At 43.3% G+C, this 18,737-nt stretch overlaps 1 protein-coding gene and 1 long non-coding RNA gene across 2 annotated transcripts in view; both read right to left on the bottom strand.

The window, feature by feature from the left end:
* LOC109306159 overlaps positions 1-16,037 on the bottom strand; it is a 16,374-nt gene extending 337 nt beyond the window's left edge. The window contains exons 1-2 of the long non-coding RNA XR_002099873.1: positions 16,027-16,037; positions 1,299-1,303 (exon numbers count right to left, since the gene is read on the bottom strand). This is a non-coding gene — a long non-coding RNA (uncharacterized LOC109306159). The remainder of the gene's footprint in view (positions 1-1,298; positions 1,304-16,026) is intronic.
* The window catches only part of OCA2 (OCA2 melanosomal transmembrane protein), a 400,590-nt gene that overhangs the window by 301,008 nt on the left and 80,845 nt on the right, over positions 1-18,737 (bottom strand). The gene's annotated exons all lie outside the window — the stretch shown is intronic.

The following is an 18,737-nucleotide window of genomic DNA, read 5'->3' as shown; positions in this document are numbered from 1 at the left end:
GGGGGCACAGCGGGCTTCACCCACGTGTCTCTCACCACTCCAGAGCCTACCTGAGTGTGTTTTTTGTTTTTTTTTCCCTGTTTGGCGGGCCCTTTTAAACTACGCGCATGCGCAGTGGGCCTGCCATCAGGGAACGCTGGCTTCTCAGGCCAGGGGGGCCCTGCCCAGGATTTGGGGGGGCCCTGCCCTACAGGAGGGGTACTGGTGAGTACCCCCTACTTCACTTCTGTCTCCCTGGGGGGGTGGCCAAGTAGGGGCCTGGGCGGGGGCTTGACCCGGCCCGGCACCAGGCAACAGCCTCCTCCCAGCAAGCGAGGTGTTAACCCCTTCCCACCATGAGCCCGCTCACCTCTGGCTGTGCTGGGGGTCGGCAGGGGGCTCGGCGGCTGCTGAGGGGGTGTCTAGGCGGCTTCGGGGGAGTGGGGGCACAGCGGGCTTCACCTGTTCTTTCACCACTGTTGGATGCTCATCTCCTCCCCAAACTTTGTTGCCAGGTGCAGTAGTCTGGGAACTGACCTTGCCTGTAAAAATTTCAGCCTTTTCCACATCATCTGTCACTAGGTTGCCTCTGCTATTGAGTAAGGGACCCACACATTCCCTGATCTTCCTCTTGTTGCTGATATGCTTGTAGAAACTCTTCTTGTTTCTCTTCACATCCCTTGCTAGCAGTAACTCCAATTATGCTTTGGCCTTCCTGATTTCATTCCTGCATGCCCAAGCAATACTCTTATATTTCTCCCTAGTTATTTGTCCAAGTCTCCACTTCTTGTAAGCTCCTTTTTGTGTTTTAGCTTACTGAAGTTTACTCAAGCTGGTCTTCTGCTATACTTGCTAATCTTCCTGTACATCAGGTTAGTCCATTTCTGTGCCCTCAGCAAGGTTTCTTTAAAGTACAACCAACTCTCCTGGAGTCCTTTCCCATTCAGACTGGCTCCCCAGGGAATTCTTCCCATCCCTGAATTAGTTTAAGTCTGCTTTTCTGAAGTCCAGGGTCCTTATTTTGCTGCTCTTCTTCCTTCCTTTCCCCAGGATCCTGAATTCAATCATCTATCTCATGGTTGTTGCTGCCCTAGTTACCATCCACTCCTACATTCCCCAACAATTCATCCCTGTTGGTGATCAGCAGGTCAGGAAAAGCATGGCCCCCTAACTGGCCTCTCAAACACTTGCACCAGGAAGCTGTCCCCAACAATCTCCAAAAACTTCCTGGATTCCCTGCCCACTGCTGTATTGCCCTCCCAGCAGATGTCAGGGTGATTGAAGTCCCCCATGAGAACCTAGGCCTATGATAGGGAAACTTCCACTAGGTATTTGAAGAAAGCCTCATCCACCTCATCCTCCTGGTCTGGTGGTCTATTGCAAACACCCACCATGACATCACCCTTGTTTTCCTCCTCTCTAACCCTAACCCAGAGACTTTCAACAGGCCTATCTCCAGTTTCATACTGGAGCTTTGAACAGTCATACAACTCTTTACATAAAGTGGAACTCCTCCTCCTCTTCTCCCCTGCCTGGCCTTCCTGTGCAGTTTGAATCCATCTGTGACAGTGCTCCAGTCATGTGAGTTATCCCACAAAGTCTCTGTTATTGGAATCACATCACAGTTCATTGACTGTGCAAGGAATTCTGATGCTTCCTGCTTGTTTCCCAGGCTCCATCCATTTGAGTACAGACACTCAAGGTAACTAGCCAATTGCCCTGCTTTCTCAAGAAGAATGAGAAGGCCTCCCCTGTCACCCCCTCCTACATGTGCTTCCTCCAGGTCACATCCTTCCCCACTTACCTCAGAGTTTTGTTTCCATCTTCTGGCAAACCTCATTTTAAGTCCTCCTCATGTAATGCAAAACATGTCATGCAAAACCTGCCATGCCATTAGGAAGTCCACAGGTAAGACTTCATGGCCTTACCATCCCTTTTCATGGAAAAGTAGAAGGGAAAGGAGCAAGATGCATTTGTGTGCAGAGCCCGGGGATTCAAATAGATAACCACAATATCAGTGCAGAGGCTCTGTACTATCACCCTGTTCCCATAACCCTGGTCATCAGTGAATGAACCCTGCTGATTTAGTAGCATTCTTACATCTACTTTGCACAGGGATAAGGCAGTGGAAAATCAAGCCCACTGCTTTTGTCTCCTTTCGCATCTAATTCTGATCACTTGAGAAGATTTCTTACAGAACATGCCTCTATTATGCTATCTTGTAACACCTGAGAACCAGACACAAATGAACCCTGGAGCACTTACATCTAAAGTCTTTCCTAAACATGAGATAAAATAATGCCGCAGTTTCCTTTAAATTAAAAGGAAAGGGCAAGATTCTGGTCCAGGAATTGCTATTAAGCAAGCTTTCAATTTCTCAATAGACCAAGGCAAAGGATTTCCTATGAAAAAACGCAAACATACTGACGGAACCTGAGGGAGCAAATCAAACCACTGATCTGGCAAACACTACTAAATTAATCGGTGACTTAGGCAAGAGACTAGTGATTTATTCCTATATTGAAAAATTGAATCATTCCACGTGATGCAATACATTTCTACTCCCTATAACAAAAAGCATATGTTTTGAACATCAGCTAATATAATTCTTCGAAGCCAAAGGTTAAGCAGCTGCACTTGCATACTGATATAATAGCCATTTCTAGGACAATAGAAAATAATGGTAATTTTCACTTTGAAGGAAGGGAACAGGTCAGAACTGGAAAAGAGGTAAACATTCCAGAAAATAATTTGTGTGATGGACATTTCAACAGTTTTGAATAGGACTCCCTGTAAATGTCACCATAGAAAGACATTAACAACCAAACCTCTTCAGAGAATGTAGCACACTTCAGAGAATCAGGAATTTCTAAGACCATTATGGAAACAGCAGTGGTGGCTTGTTAAATGAAGCACAGAAATGCAAGGGAGCTAATATGTATTTTTTTCTGAATAATACTTTTAAAGTCAATAAACTTTAAGTAAGACTTGCTGGAGGATAAGCCCTCAGGTAGCATGACAGGAGAAAATTAATCACAAAGGAATCTGGTGACAAACATAAGCCTATCATTTATCTGTTACACATTTTAAAGTACCTCCTGAACCTTTTTCAGAGGATACCTGTTTTGTCTGGATAGAGAATAATGGTCCTTATGCCTAACAATATATAATGGGACAATTATTGATTTTGGAACTGTGTAGCTTTTTTTAAACATAGTTCTTAATCACAGATATAAGATCCCAGATTATAAAAAGTTATAGCCTGGGAGGTATTTTTTAAACTTCTCAGATAAATGCTAAATAGTCTTCCACGCCTTTTCAATCCTAATTTTTCAGCCGCAAATAAATTCCATTCAGTGCCTGCACTGAACATATTATGTTGCCTTGCTCTGCTGAAGTGTGTTGAATCCAGCATTGTAATTTTCCATGCAATATACTAAGCAAATGCATGGATGCACACACACCAGTCTCCTGTGCATATATCACATTTCATCACCAATGGTTTCATTTACATGGTAGAGAAACTAAACTGTTAAGATGACTACCCATTGTAACAGCAGCCCGATCAATCAATGTTTTAATAGTCAGTGGAAGGACTGTAGTCTTGATAGTTTACATAAAAGAACTGTCAGCAGTTGTAATGGCCACTTGAAGTGTTTCTCTAAATCTGAAAATAACCTGTTGACTCTTTAAAAGCATACACCATCAAGATGTCAGAGAACTTCAGCAATGAAGGTATTTTTAACACCAAGTTATTTTTTTCTTTAACTATTTGTAAGAAGTAATGTATTTTTATTCAGTAATGACCAGTGTGCTAAGAATACAAAAATACAATGTACTTAATTCATCCCCATGGATTTGGGAATTTGTACTTGCATTCTACTATATCCCTAATGGTGGCTTGTCCCAAGGTGAGTGAAAGCCAGTGATAATACCTTCTGCCCCAGTGTGCATTTTGTAAAAGCATGCAGACTGAATTTCGAGCTCTAGAGAAAGAAAGAGACACTCTACCAAGTGAAGAAAAGGTTATATTCATTTCATGGAACTAAATCTGGTATGCTACATTAGCTACTAAGAGCCTAAAGCTGCCCTTCCTTCTCCCCCTCCCTCTCCCTCTCCCTTTTTGAGCCCAGAGTAAGCTTTCACTGAACATAAGGCACAGTGCCATAGCAAGGAGGTTTGGCACCCAGGGCAAGCCCATAGCGGCAGCCTGCCCTTACCCCATGCACAGATCCAGGGAGGGCACAAGCCACCCCATGCTTGCCCAGGAGTGCACACAGCAGTGGGAACTGCCTTCCCCCTGATCCAGCACCCCCCCACCCTAAATGAGTGGCTTACAGCTCCATCCTACACTGCGCCCTAGCTGGGCAGTGCCTGTTGGCGCCCCTTCGCTTCAGCACCCTGGCTGGTTGCCCTGCGTGCCCCCTCCCACCTCCTTGCTATAGCATTGATAAAGCAAAACAACCCCCACTCTAAAGGACTGTGAAGCTGTACATAAGAAAGGTCAGTTGCCATTTTTACCCCTCCATCTTCAGCTTCAACAAAGAAAACTGGAGAACTGCAGGGAAAACAGATGCTTAGAGCAGAAACAGAAGGAAAACAAGGGAAGGGAGGAAGGACATGGCACATTTCAGAAGCAGGTGGTGCCAACAGTTTAGCTATTGGCAACTGTTAACAATTTACAAGTCTGAAGTAGGAAGCAGTAGTCTAGATTTGTAGTGGACCTAGCCCAAAAAAACACATCTCTTGATGCATCATAAACACCTGTCAAGAGAAGTTGTTCCCAAATGCTACATGGCACATTGAAAAATGAATCTCCTATAAGGAAACATTTTATAAGCAACCTTTTAAGCATGGCTGCCTACATAACGCTGTAATATATTCAAGCACTATGGTTTTTAAATGCCAGTCTCTCTTCTCATCTGAATTTGCCAAAGGTTCTTAGTTTTACCAAGTCTGATACTACTAGCTTGAATTCATGATACATTTCTATTGGAAGCATCCTTTTTGTTCTGAAGCCTTTTTTAAACATAATAATGAAATCATAGTTCTCAAAAGCTAGAAAAGTCATTGCAGCAGTACTTTACACAAACCTTATATCTGATGTGACCCGAGTTGATGTAAGCTCAGATCTTGGGATGATAGGTATACATCCAATAAAGAAAGACCAGCAAGGTCTGTGAAACAGCTGAACTCTGGGTTTATCTTCTAGTCCTCAGTCTTTGAGGAATAAAGGTAAGATAGTCTCTCAAATAGGGTTAGTCATTAAAAATCATTTTAAACCAACAGGGTCATTGTTATTAGGCCATTGTGAACCCTGAGGAAAATAATGAATTAGTGAACTTCCAGCTTTTTTCTCAAATTTAAAAGAAAAAACAGAGGGAGGAAGGAAAAGAAAAGCCTGGCAAAGAAAGAAAGGAAGTAAAAATTACAAAAGGAAGGCATACACCAAAACTGTGTGTGGATAAAAAAGGAAAGCTCTTAGAATAAGAAAGTAAAGAAGAATTAAAGAGGATTCTCCAGGTGTGTTAACAGAAATGGAGTGCAAAGTTTAGTATTCATTAATAAAAGTGCTTCTGGGATTGTTGCTATTGCCACCAGGAAAGTAGTACTGTTTAAACACATTCAGATTTCACTTTCCACTGTAAACCCAGAGTTATCTCCATTGAAACCAGTGGAATTAGCCTAATATCCACCGGGGTACCAGAGCTGAGTCTAGCCCTTGCTAATTGAACAAGCCTTTACAGGACTTCATATTGTGACATACCTTCGAGGAATCCACAAGTCATCGAGACAGTCTTTCAATAATACTTTCACAGGAGTTCATCTGCTCCCCTCCTAATACAAACCATGTTTACTCAAATCCAAGACAAGTTTCTTTTCTTTTTTTAACATGGGATAAAAGCCCCTCAATCTTAGATTTCAAGCAGGGGTCGGCAGCAGCTGTGGCTGAGGCTACTGCTCCAACTCTAACCCCAAACCCGGGGTTGGAATCAGAACCACAGTTGCTTCCCCGCATTATCTGCACTCTGTAGCCTCTGTTCCCCCCTGCCTCTGCTCCCTGCCACCACCCTCCCACAGCCTCAGCCTTCCCCCCTCACCCTCCCCATGCATCACCGTCCCATTTACCTTCCTGTCACAGCTCCAGCTCCAGTTGCAGGCCCACCCCAGCCTGGATCAGGGCACACAGAACACCTGCTGCCTCTGGACCCTGCCCAGCCACACCATCGCAGTGAGGAGAGGGGGGAAGCAAAAGGGTGGCAGGCACAGGGTGCAGTAGCGCTGGGGCAGAGGCAAGCAGCAGAAGAGGCAGACCCCTTGACTCCCCCACCACCTACACCATTGTAGTGGTGGGAGGGACAAATTTAAATGACCCTCCAAAATTAGATTTTATACATAGAAAATTAGAACAAATGTATAAATTTGCCATGTCTACAATTTAATTGGGGGGGTGCATCTTAAATTCAAAGGCATGTTGGATTCTGGAAATACAGTACTATGGGGTATAGAAAACTATGAGTAAGTGTGACAGTATCTGACCCTATTGAGCTTTAAGGCTTGAGCCTATCAGGTGCCACCTTTCCTCACTTCCTGCTGAACTCAATGAAGTTTCAGGACAGTCTGCCACTACCCTAGCTAGGGGGAGAGGGGGAGCAACCACAGCAGTAGCCCCAGCTGCTGACTTTGAGAGGATGAAAAAATAACAGACACCACTGCTGCCAGCCTGCCATGCTGCAACTGCATTTTAACATCTTGAAAGTAAATTGCAAATATAAACTAGACTGCTAACTTAATGATCTGACCTGTACCTGCAATCAGATAGGTAGAGGTGCAGATATCTAACTTTTCACGAACAATTCAACTGAAGACACAAAAATGTGACTTAAAATATTACAGGCATGAATTACACCTACTAAAAGTAGGCTGCCTACTAAAAATGTTATCCTAACAAATTCTTAGGCATGCACACACAAGAATATAGCCCAACTGACATTATAAGGGAGCACTAGCTTTCCTCTTAGATTACAACAGTACAGGGCATTTTCCATTTGAAGAACCACCCTCTCCTACTCCATAACCAGGTCAGAATTATTCTGATGGAAGTTTCATTAAAATATGCAATATACAAAGATACACGATGAGCTGCCAACATTAATTTTGTTTCCAGTCTTATATTCTGATACAATTTCCTCTGCATGCCAACTACCTAAGCCTGAGGCGTAAAAAGAAATAATTTGTGAATTAAACCCAAAGATGAACTCAACATGGAAGACATTCTTTTTCCTTTCTTGCTTTCTTTTTTTTTTAATAACACTCAATTTAGAAGAGCTGTCTTGTGTGTTCAGTTTTAAAGACTTGGACAGAACAATATTCATACCAACAACCTTTGTCCCTCAGAGGAACAGATAACATTGTCATTGAGCTCAAAATGTAACTGCCATACAGAATTAAAAAAAAAAAATTGCAGGGCCTGAAAATTTTCCAAAAAATGTGTTAGCGATATGAGAAGGGATTCCCTAGTTTTAAGGACGGCTGGTTTGTTGGATTAGAACAGGAAACTTAAAATCAATTTTGGCAGAAAAAGGTTCAGACCCCTTTCATAGACCTATCAAAATAAATAACTATGAATTCATTGAGCAACATGCATTTGTATAGCATTCATAGGTATTTTAAAAATAAAAAGAAGTATCATTTTAAAGGCTGGCTCTAATGACAAAGCTTCCTTAGCTTTCTTTAAAAAACACTGTGCTGTATCCCAATTAAATTGTGATCATGCAGGGACAGGCACTTTGTCTTTTGCTTCTATAAAATGCCAGGAAGAGCTACAGTATCATTTAATTAATGTGCCTCAAGAAACGTATTTTATTCAAAATCTGGGTTTTGAGAGGCATAAAAAATTTAATTTGGATAGCTGACTCAAGATAAAGTGTAAGAGGCTAAAATCCAAGATTATGTTGAGGCACTGGTCATAGCAGATGTTAATACAAGAAAAGTGGCAAACAACATGCATCTAAATACAAAGGTCATGGAGGACAACAACCACCACATTTTAAAATAGCAACAGGTTAACAATTTGAAACAATTATTGTAAAGCCAATAAAATAATTAGCAACGCTTAAATGTAATTACATTTCTCCATTAAGACCTTACAGGGAAAGGGAAAAAAATAAAGTGAAAGAACCTGTCTTAGCAGAACTCATTAAAGCACCACACACCTTTCACAAAAAATAGTGTCTATATGATGGCACTGAAATTTCCATATGTCAGGCAAAATAATGTAAGATTGCATCTTTTTTTCTCCCTTGCATTTTTATTCCTTTAAAAAAAGTATTCAATACAGCTGAAGGTTAGACTTGTTGCCAGTTACTAAAGCTTGGTTAGGGGACCAGAGAAAGATGAATGGGGACCAGAGAAGGATGGTTAGGGGACCAGAAAAAGGTTAGGGGATGGTTATGGTCAGGGGAAAAGAGAAAGATGCATTCATCCTTCAAGATTTGGGGCCATAACAAGTAAATTTGTCTCAGCAAACAGAAGTGGATACAAATCTCAGGTCATTGCTTTCAGCTACACCAGCAGAAATGGAACCTTTTCTAAAGCTACTGAAAATCTCTGTAAGCTGAAGAACTCAGAGAGTAATCAACAACCTTAGCCAACATGATACGCTATTTGCTCTCAATATTTGAAGCATACTCAATGAAATAAGTGGAAAAGGTATAAAAGAATTGCTGCTCTCCAGATTTTTCTGTTGTTTAATCTCAGAAAGGCACAATTATGCTGTATAAGATAATTCTAAAGAAATAATTAATCTACCATGCTCAGTAAGAGCATTGTAATACACTAATATATGTGCAGCTTCCATGCCTCAGAAAACTTTTTTGATCATGCTGATTACCATTTTGCTGCAAGGTACCTTCCTTCTTTTCAAAGCCTCAAAGGGATAGAGTGATAAGAAAGTCACAATCAAGGAAGGAGTTAGCCAGTCTATTTTAATAATGGAGCTTTACAACATATGTTCCTGATGCAATCACAAGAGATGGTGGATTTGAAACAGGAGCTCAGACTCCATAAGCATGATTAACAAGCATCTAGAATATCAAGAATGTAAATTATATATCTGCTAAATGTCTTAAGATGTTGGTGTTTCACCTTCCGTAATACAGGGCAAGGTCTTCTCCACTTGTATAGCAGGTTGCCAGAGAAAAAGAGGAGAACAGAATTCTGGCAATGAAAAATAAAGGCTTTGAAAAATAGTGTTTGACATTTATAAGGAAATCCTCTCTTCCATCAGGCAGATGGTTTTGTTCTGACAGCAGTTTAAACTATACATCAAAGTTTCATGATGCTAATTAGACATTTCTTTGCCTCAGACACTAGATTCTCTCCCCACAGATATTCACTATCTTGCCCTACTCTGTACACTGTTACACTAACCTCACAACAAATTATCCCACCTGCCAACCACCCACCTTGCTCTTTAAATGTTAAATTTTATAACATTCCCTTTCAAGCATTTGTATGGGAAATATACTTCTATTCATGGGTAACTGGTGCCGCCTTAGTGGGGGGGGCACTTGCCCCCACCCACCACAGCTGATCCCACTGACCGGGGAGGTCCCTCCATGGCTGATCACAAGGCAGCCAATCACTGCAGGTGCTTCTGGAAGTGACTGTGGCGGCTTCTGGGAGTGTCACGGCACTCCCACTCCCCAGCTGACACTTGCCAGGGGGCATCGGTGCTCCTGCCTGCCCCCCCCTGCCCTAAGTGGTGAGTGCAGCCGGTCAGGGGATGCACTGGCACTCTCAGGGTATGCATATGCACTCCTGTGCACCCCCTACACGTCGCCACTGTTCCTATTAAGGAACAGTCTCCAAAATTTAAGCTTGAGCTAAATGTATGCCTCCTAATCTGTGACACTGAAATATAAATTAACATCTCATATTTATTTTTATGGGATATGCCCCAAAACAAATATTTTTTGGTGATTTGCTGTAAAATTACAGGGTTTGAGATTCTTCATTTAGGTTCTGCTTGGTGTCCAAAACAATAACTGGTTTCCTCTGTACAACTGATAAGGGTTTGGCTTCCTGAGTCAAGCAGTGTTAAAAAATACTTGCTCTCTTATCTAGAGAGACAACAAATTCTTATCTAGAGAGACAACAAATCAGCATCATGAAAGAAAGAGCTTAAACTAGGGATTCTGGACAATGAATCCTTCTCCAGGGAAAATGCACAAGTTCTTAAAAAGGAAACACTGGAAATGGAGGAGGAGCAATTTATTTAAACTTATTCCAGATATATAAGCACATGTTATTGAATAATGTAGATAAGTTAAAAATGGATGGATAGGGTAAGAGAAAAAGCCAGGTCAAGTAACATGATTGTTTATTACAATTAGTTCTGGGGAAACAGCCTATTTTGCTTCAAAGTGTGATCAGAGGCTTATTGTGCTAAGTACTTATTGTGCTAAGTACACAGAGAAAAACATCCCTCATCCTACAGAGTTTACAGCCATTGGATAAGAAAGGTAATGACTGGACATCCACAATAGTCTAGTCAAACAAGGCCTACTCAGAGTACATCTGCAAACCTGTCCAAACAGGAGCAGAGAGGCAAAGTACAAGATCTGCTGTGGTCAAACATACACTATCAGTATAGCTGATTAAGCAGAAGCATTTCATGGCATATTCATGACCTATTACAAGGCTGATTCCTTTTTAACTTCATCCTACTAGACCCACGGTTATGGTTCAGTGGTAGAATTGTTGTCTACCTTTGCATTCTTTCTCAATGGTCTAAAGGGAGGATTGAAGGTCTGGGCAGCCTCCACTCCTCCATGATCCTGCCTAGGCATACACATTGAAGATCCTGGCGAACACTTGTGTATATGCCGTGATCCAGAATGATCAATGGTTACCTACTACCTGTACTAGAGAAAGCTCCATTCTGCTGTAAAAAACCTGTGCAAAATAAAGGCAGAGTGGCACATGTGGAGGCAGCATGAGCTGCCCAAAACCAGAGCCTGGCCAGCTGGAACCACAATCTGGCTATTCACCAGGCTCCAAGCAGCAGGTTTGCAGCTGCTGCAGCCCTTAGAGGCCCCCGGGACCCCAGGTAAAGCTGCTTGGGCCAGCCCATTGCTGGCCCCAGCCTTCCCTACCCCACCCAGGGTAATCTGCAACATGCCAGAAGGCATGTGACACAAGGTGTGCCACTGCTTCTTGTCCCTAGGGAAACAAACTTCCACACTCGTGCAGACACGGGCCATGAGGCTCAAATGATTCAATGCTCTTGAGTGGAAGAGAAGTAGTATAAAAAGCACATCATACTGCCTGCTGACAATAGAGCAGTAATTAGACATTTGGTTAACACACCCAATAACATAACCAGGAAACTAAGCAACTGCATGCTGCCTCAGAGACCCTGAGTCGAAGACGATATTCTAGTTGGGTAATCCATGACAAGTCACTCCAGGAAAATACCACAGTAATAGGAAAACAGCAGTGAGAACAGAGAGAGAGTTGGCAGGGTGCTTTACTGGAAGGAGGAATTATGTAAAGAAAGATAACCAAATACAAAAGAAAGACCTGCACATATATTTTGCAAATTGTTATAAAGGAGCAGAACCCTTGTACTTCTGGAGTTAGTAGAACACTACATAGTCATTATAGATGTCTGACAAACAAGCAAAAACAGGAATCTCCCCCAATGCATCTTCAGTCTAAAGCAGCTAATGAATTGACATATCAAAGTATTCAATCGTGCTCTGAGTTCCTTAGAAATTGAGAAAACTAGTACTGTAATTGTATAGCCAAAGCAGCTCTCAGTATAATCAGTTCCTCAGTGGATGTAGAACACTATACCAATTCGATTAATGAAGTTCCTCTGTTGTACGCTAACAACCTGCCCCAAAGTATTTTTGAAGTAAGAACAGGCTGAGATATGCTTCAAAAATGGTAATCAAAACTCAATACATCTGTAGAGTGAGGGATGTTTTCATTGGTATGAAAAACACTTAAATTTCTCTCTCTATAGAGGCAAGAATATTTCATATGCTAAACAAATAGGTTAAAATAAATATTTCCAATTCCATAATACTCTTCAATAGTTTCATACAATTATGGAAACATTTTAAAGAATGTGCTATTTGCTATTCTGTAATAAAAAAAAGTAGATCCCTGTGGGCACCGGATTTATGACCCAGATACCTTATTCCAGGCAAACCCAGACCCTCAGACTGACCACGACTTCTTCAATTCAATAATAGGCAAATGTTATTGATGTACAGTGATAGCAGATAAGAGTAATGCAGGCAAAGCAAACAAAATAACCCCTCCCCCCCACCGCCCCAATTCTATATCTACCAGTCCTAGGGCTGTCACAGAGAGAGGTACATCCAGCCAGAATGCAAGCTTCACCATGTGGCTCTTTTTTGAATGTCTGCAGTCTCGGAGGTCACAGGCCAAGCTCCCTCCACACCCCACAGTGGGGTGGGTGAGGTGGGCTGGCGGTGCACCTTCTGTCCATGGTGGCCTGACGTTCCCACCTCAGCGACCCTTTGTTTGAATAGCAAATCCCTCCTTTTGTATTATTTTTCTCCTCTGATGACTTAATTTCCAGATACTGTTGATTGGCTTCCCTGTGGTCATCATACGATCCACATTCTGTTCTGTCAGCATATTCGTTTGTTTCCCAAACCTATCACATGCATGCTTAATTTGGTCATTTACCAGTGTCTTAATTTCAGCATGTCCCGGCCTCCTAATTTGGTCCATCCACCAAAATCAGAAATCCCAAGGGTTCTGCAGCTGGTAATTATGAGGAAGCCAATGCAGCAAGCCTCTCTCATATTATGGATCATCAGGGAACAGTGTGGTATACATCTTCAATTTCACAGCCTATTTGTCTGCTGGCTTCAGATATAGTGGGTCTTGAAGGAAACTTTGTAACAAACAAGCTTTTAGAAACCAATTAGCCTTTGCTGTTGCCCTGGACCATTATTCTAATGCATATCTACTTTACCAACAGGCCAGTTCTTACAAGCAAGGCTCTTAATATCATTTTCTAGCCATCAGTCCCTACAATCTCAGTTTGAGAAATTTACAATATTGAAAATATCATTCACCATATGCCTCAGTTTGGGGCACAACAAAAATATTTGCCCATACCACATAGATGTGAGCTGAATATGCTACTAAAAACCATAAGGCAGATTGTACTGCTATTACACACCACATTTGGTCCCATTGGTTAGAGCTCAAAGTAACCAGCATTTTATTCAGTATAGTATAAGTCAAGGAATGGTTTAAGTTTTCCATATGTTAAGGTGCTTATAAAGAAGCCACTTATTAGCAGAGCCATATTTTCTATAATTTTGAAGCAAATCCTTGCCTTTATATGTAGATACATACAAATTACACGTTAAAACAGTTCAGACAACAGAAACTTTCTTATTTGTACCTTCCTTTAGAATTTACCATGCTTTTTATCAGAAATATTCATTAAAATCGAGTTCATGTTTTTCACTCAAAGAGACTTACATGATAAAACAGCTGTCAATAAGCCCCCAAAGAAGATTGACACTCACATGACAGACAAATGAGGATGCAGAATTGTTCCTATCACTCCTAGAAAGATTATTGTACATCTGAGGTCACTTCCTTTTTTTTTCCAAGTAACACCAAAAAGCCACATTATATAAAGTTACATTATATAAAGTTTCAAAGGTGGGCAGAGTACTAGTTGTAAAATGTTGATCTGAGGTATTCAGGAAAGTGCTGTGTTAATTCAGGCTTACATGCCCTACAGTAGGCTTATCTACTGCATAACACTTCCTACTCAAAAGGCAAATTTAATGCCTCAGCGCACACACAAATTCAGTGTAATTGTCAGCATGGATGTGTTACATAAAAACTTCTATACTAAAGCAGTATCAGAGCTTCACTTCATGCTGCAAAATCCTAGAAACCAATGCTAACATGAATTGGATGCCAGACGGACATAGTTTACTATTTTTACTAATGGGGGCAGATGTGAGAATAATTCATTAACTATTACTGAAACCATCAACCTCTCACAGCTGTTTTTGTACTACCTTAAAACTGTCATCAACAGCAAGTCATCTTCTACTGCCACATCTCTCAAAACTTGAGTTACTATGTCAATCTGCTTACAAGGGCAACAGCAAGACCACCTGCTCCTCTGCTGGGAAAATGAATGAGCCGGTAGCTAAGAGCAAAAAATGACAGACTGGACCTCTTGCCAATAACTATTCAAACAATTTTCACAATCCTAAAAAGGTCCACACTTCATGCCAAGTGAAGAGTATTGTATTTCACTTGGCAAATACAGAGGCTGTGTCTATACAAGATGTTACTGCATGGTGGTTACTGCACATTTATTTAATACTTGTTTATACAAGTACTAAATAAATGCACAGAAACCCAAGTTACTGTGCAGTAGCACTAGCAAATGCCTTTTTTGTGAAGCTGACTATGCAGTAGCCTAATAATACTGCGCAGTAACATCACATCACGTTTTTTGCCATGCAACGCCACTGCACAGAAGTATCAGCTTTCTGAGCAGTCTGTGTCTCATGTAGACACACCCAGGATTACTGTATTTACCCAAACCCAAGATGACTCTATTATTAAGATGCTTCCCCAATAACTAGATTCTAGACATGGTAAAATTATAAATTTGTTACAATTTTTCTATGTCTACAATTTGATTTTGGAGGGTCATCTTAAATCCATTTCTCCCCCCGCCCCCCACCATTATAGTATGGCATGCAACAGTAGAGGGGTGGGAGCAGGCAAGTGGTAGGTGAACCTGAACCCTGCCTCCTGTCCCCCCATCACTTACCCCCACTGTTTTCTTCTTACCCCCACCCCTGAGCTGGGGCCAGAGCTGTTATTGTTGCTGTTGCTGTGAAGCTGCTTCCTTCCTACCCCACCAGACTGGGGCTAGGGCCAGCACATGATGCATGCTCCCTACCCCACCAGAGCAGGGGCTTAGCCAGAGCTTCAAGGAAAAGGTAAGTGGTGGTAGGAGTGGGGAGTGGCCATGGGCAGCAAAGGCTGGTATAGGGGGAGGTGGGGGGGGGCAGAGACTGCAAGGGGCAGGTGGTGCAAGGGCAGTGGAGGGTTCAGGGTCAGAGTCAGAGCTGGAACTGCTGCTCCCCTGGCCCCACTTATACTCAAATTTAAAAGGATCCCCACTCACCCATTCTTCACTTATTTGGAGGGAGCACTGATATTTTACTAGCTCTAGGAGGAGAGACATTTCAACATTGGCTGATAAACTGTCCTGACACTGATATTTTCTTTCATGAAAAGCAAGCCAAAGACAAAGATGCACATGATCTTAGCATCCTAGTAGGCAGGATTACAGCAGTCCACTTTCCAAAGGCAACAGACGTCAGGAAATGATGTGGCTAACATCATGTCTGGTTGTTTCTGATTCTCAACTTGAATAATCAGATATCTGTTTACTTCTGGGTCAACTAGGGGCAGCTTCTACCACAAATCTAGAGAAGAGTTCAAACTTATGACTCCAGACCCATAGCAAAATGCCTTACCCTCTGGGTCACCGTTTTTCAGCTCCTTCATAAGAGCTGTCTTCTAAAACAGTGACTCTCAACTGTTTTTTTGTACCAGGACCCATTTGGCCAGTCCTGACCCAGTGCCCCTCACTCCTGACCTGCTGCCCTCAGGCCCCAGCTCCCCAATATGTGGGCAGGGAGTGGGTGTATGGAGCAGAGGAGTGTGGGGCCAGGGGGTCCCCAAGCAGCCCCTTGCAGGCTGGAACTCTGCCAACCTGCAAGATAAAAGCTACGGTTGCCCACATTTTTCTCCTTTAAAAGGAGAATCTATTTTTAAAGTTTGTTGATCCATTTTTAAATTTTGTTCATGACCCTTTCAAATATTCATGCAACCCACTTTTTGGTCACAACCCACAGGTTGAGAAACACTGTTCTAAAATATCTGTTCATAATTAACGTGTATGGTGCATAGATATGCTTAAAAGTGTTATGTATAAGTTGTTACATTGCCCCAAGGATTGCAGGAGGGAACAGCAGATCAGTAGACTAAGAAGGCTCTCTGAATAAACAAGCTTTATCATTTTATAAGTTTCACTCCTTGGTCTTTTGAGAATAAAACATGGTACCAGGAATGGAGTGCAAAGAAAAACAGAAAGTGGAACACAGAAGTTAAAGCTATCTAGCAATACAGCAGAAAGCTGGGTGAAATTTAAACAGAGCTGCACCATGCAGTGGAGCTACGGAGAAGGAAGATCCAACTCAGGGTAGGTATTTTTTAATTATAGCAGGTCCAAAAGCTCTGTCTCTTTATAACAGTCTTCAATGGTCACAGAAGCAGAACAGAAAAGCTAAGGCACAGTAATAAAAAATTTTGAGGAATATTGTATACCAAACAAAATGAAACCTTTGAATGGTATAATTTCCACACAAGACAACGGAAAGAATGTAAGACAAAAGAGTTTATCAAAGATCTCAGACTGCTGAGCATGACATGCAACTTTGGAAACCTACAAGAGTCCATGATCAGAGAACAAATAGTATTAGGTATAAAGGATACAAGCCACAAGAAAAGACTGTTACAGGATCCTGAGCTTAATTTGGAAAAGGCAGTTAGAATGTGCCAAGCAGCTGAGATAACAAATGCCAGGCTGCAGAGGCTAGAGGAAAAAACAGAACAAGCTGAACTATACAGGATTACAAGACTGCAAAAACCTAAGGCAACACATAAATAGTGTTCTGCGTTTTCAGTTTTTCTTTTAAAAAAAATCCAGGAATTTTTTAGGGCTTATTTTCCAGTCATAAAAACTGGGATAAATTGAGATAAAAGGAAGAAAGGGGGGGGGGGGGAGTTGGTTTTAATCGGGGAAAATAATAATACGTTCCTGTGGCGGTGAAGGAAGGAGGGAGGGAGGAAGGCTGGGGCTAGGGAAGGAGCATGGGAAGGGGTGAAGGTCAGCCCATTGGCTGTTCCTGAGGCTGCAACAGGGAGCAAAGTGGAGAAAACTGTTAGCAGGTGCAGGGCGGAGGGGCACAGCTCTTGCTGCTATGTGCACTCTGGGAGAGCTGTGGACTGGGGGGCTATGCCGGGCTATTCCCAAGGGGTGCATGCCCCAGATCTGCACACAGGACAAGAGCAGGATGCTGCTGCAGGCTAGAGCTACTGGTGGCACCAGGCTCTTCCCAGTGCTCAGGGCAGGTAGCAGCCTGCTCTCATCTGGGGCACAGATCCAGGGGCACGTGCCCCCCAGAAAGAGCTCAGCACAGCCCCCCAGCCCACAGCCCTCCTGGGGTGCACATAACAGCAAAAGATGCACCCCTCTGCCCTGCACCCACTGACAGTTCCCTCCACTTTGCTCCCCGTTGCAGCCCCAGGAGTGGCCGATGAGCTGCTCTGCACCTCTTCCCATGCCCCTTCCCTAGTCCCAGCCTTAATCCCTCCCTCCCTCCCTCACTGCCACTCCCCCATCCTCTGCCCCACACCCACTGACTTACAGTTCCCTCCGCAGTTGGTGTCAGCCATTCCCAAGGCTGCTGCAGCAGGGACTGGGGTGAGTGGGAATAAGCAGAGCCCTGGGGGGTGCAGTGCATGGCGCAGCTTGTCTCTGCTCAACCCAGCCCCTGCTGCAGCAGCACCAGGAGCAGCCAACACCAGCTGCCTGCAGCTGCTAGGCAGTACTGCACCCTGAACCCCGCAGGGCTCTGTTTGTCCCCACTCACCCCAACTCCTGCTACAGTGGCCCCAAGAGCAGCCAACAGCACCTGCCTTCAGCATGGCATGGCACAGCCTGTGGGGGGTGGACCTGACCCTGGCACCAGCACCTTCTGCCCCACCCAGGGGCAGAGCTGAGAGCCTGCCCATGCTGCAGGCCCATGCTGAGTGGCTGGGTAATAAAAAAGTAATAAAAAAAAAAGCCATGATGAGTGGCTGGGTGCAGTGCCTGCTGCAGGGAACAGGGCCGGGCTCTCCCGCCTGCCCCCCCCGGCAAGGCTCACAGCTCCCAGCACCCAGGGCAGGGCCACAGCCAGAGCTGCTGGAGTGCAGCTGGGACTCACCCACTCCAGAAGCAATTCCTGCAGCCCCTCCTGCCCTACTCAGGGTCAGAGCCAGGAGCCCCACACCCCCAGGCAGTGGCTTCAGCCACCCTCCTCCAGCCACCACCCCCTCTCTCAGTGTGGTCACTGCCAGCCTCCCCACTCCCCCCCATTGCATCCAGGCAGAAACCTGTGCCTCAGGTAAAAGGCACCCCCCAGCTATTCCCCACTCATGTCAGTTAATAGTAAAAACCAAGTAACTTCAATAAAAAAAATCAGGGAATTTATTGGTGAAAATCAATAAAAACTGAAAACGTGGAACACTACACATAAACAATAAAGAAAACAATACAGAAAAGGGGCCCTCACTATGAAGCAGACAAGTGGAGGCCAAAGAGAATTGCTTAAAGAAACAATGGTCAGCTGCAGACAACAATGGTCGTCTGGAGACAGTGAAGCGTAATATAGTAAAAGTTCAGTTTGTAACAGTCCCAGAAAAACTAGTGCCAATTACTGGGTTGCAAACATGTAAAACTCTAGGTGTATGGTGCATGGATACCCTTAACAGTGTTATGTGTAAGTTGTTACATTGGCCAAAGGATTGCAGGATGGAACAGCAGATCATGACAAGTCTCTCACTGGGAGTGTAGGGAGGCAGCAGCAAGGCACCAGACTTCCATGCGT

Source organism: Crocodylus porosus, unplaced genomic scaffold, assembly GCF_001723895.1.
Source record: "Crocodylus porosus isolate Cpor-Errol unplaced genomic scaffold, CroPor_comp1, whole genome shotgun sequence".
Taxonomy (NCBI): domain Eukaryota; kingdom Metazoa; phylum Chordata; order Crocodylia; family Crocodylidae; genus Crocodylus; species Crocodylus porosus.
Note: the sequence above shows the minus strand (reverse complement) of the source record. Positions and strands in the feature narration are given on the sequence as shown.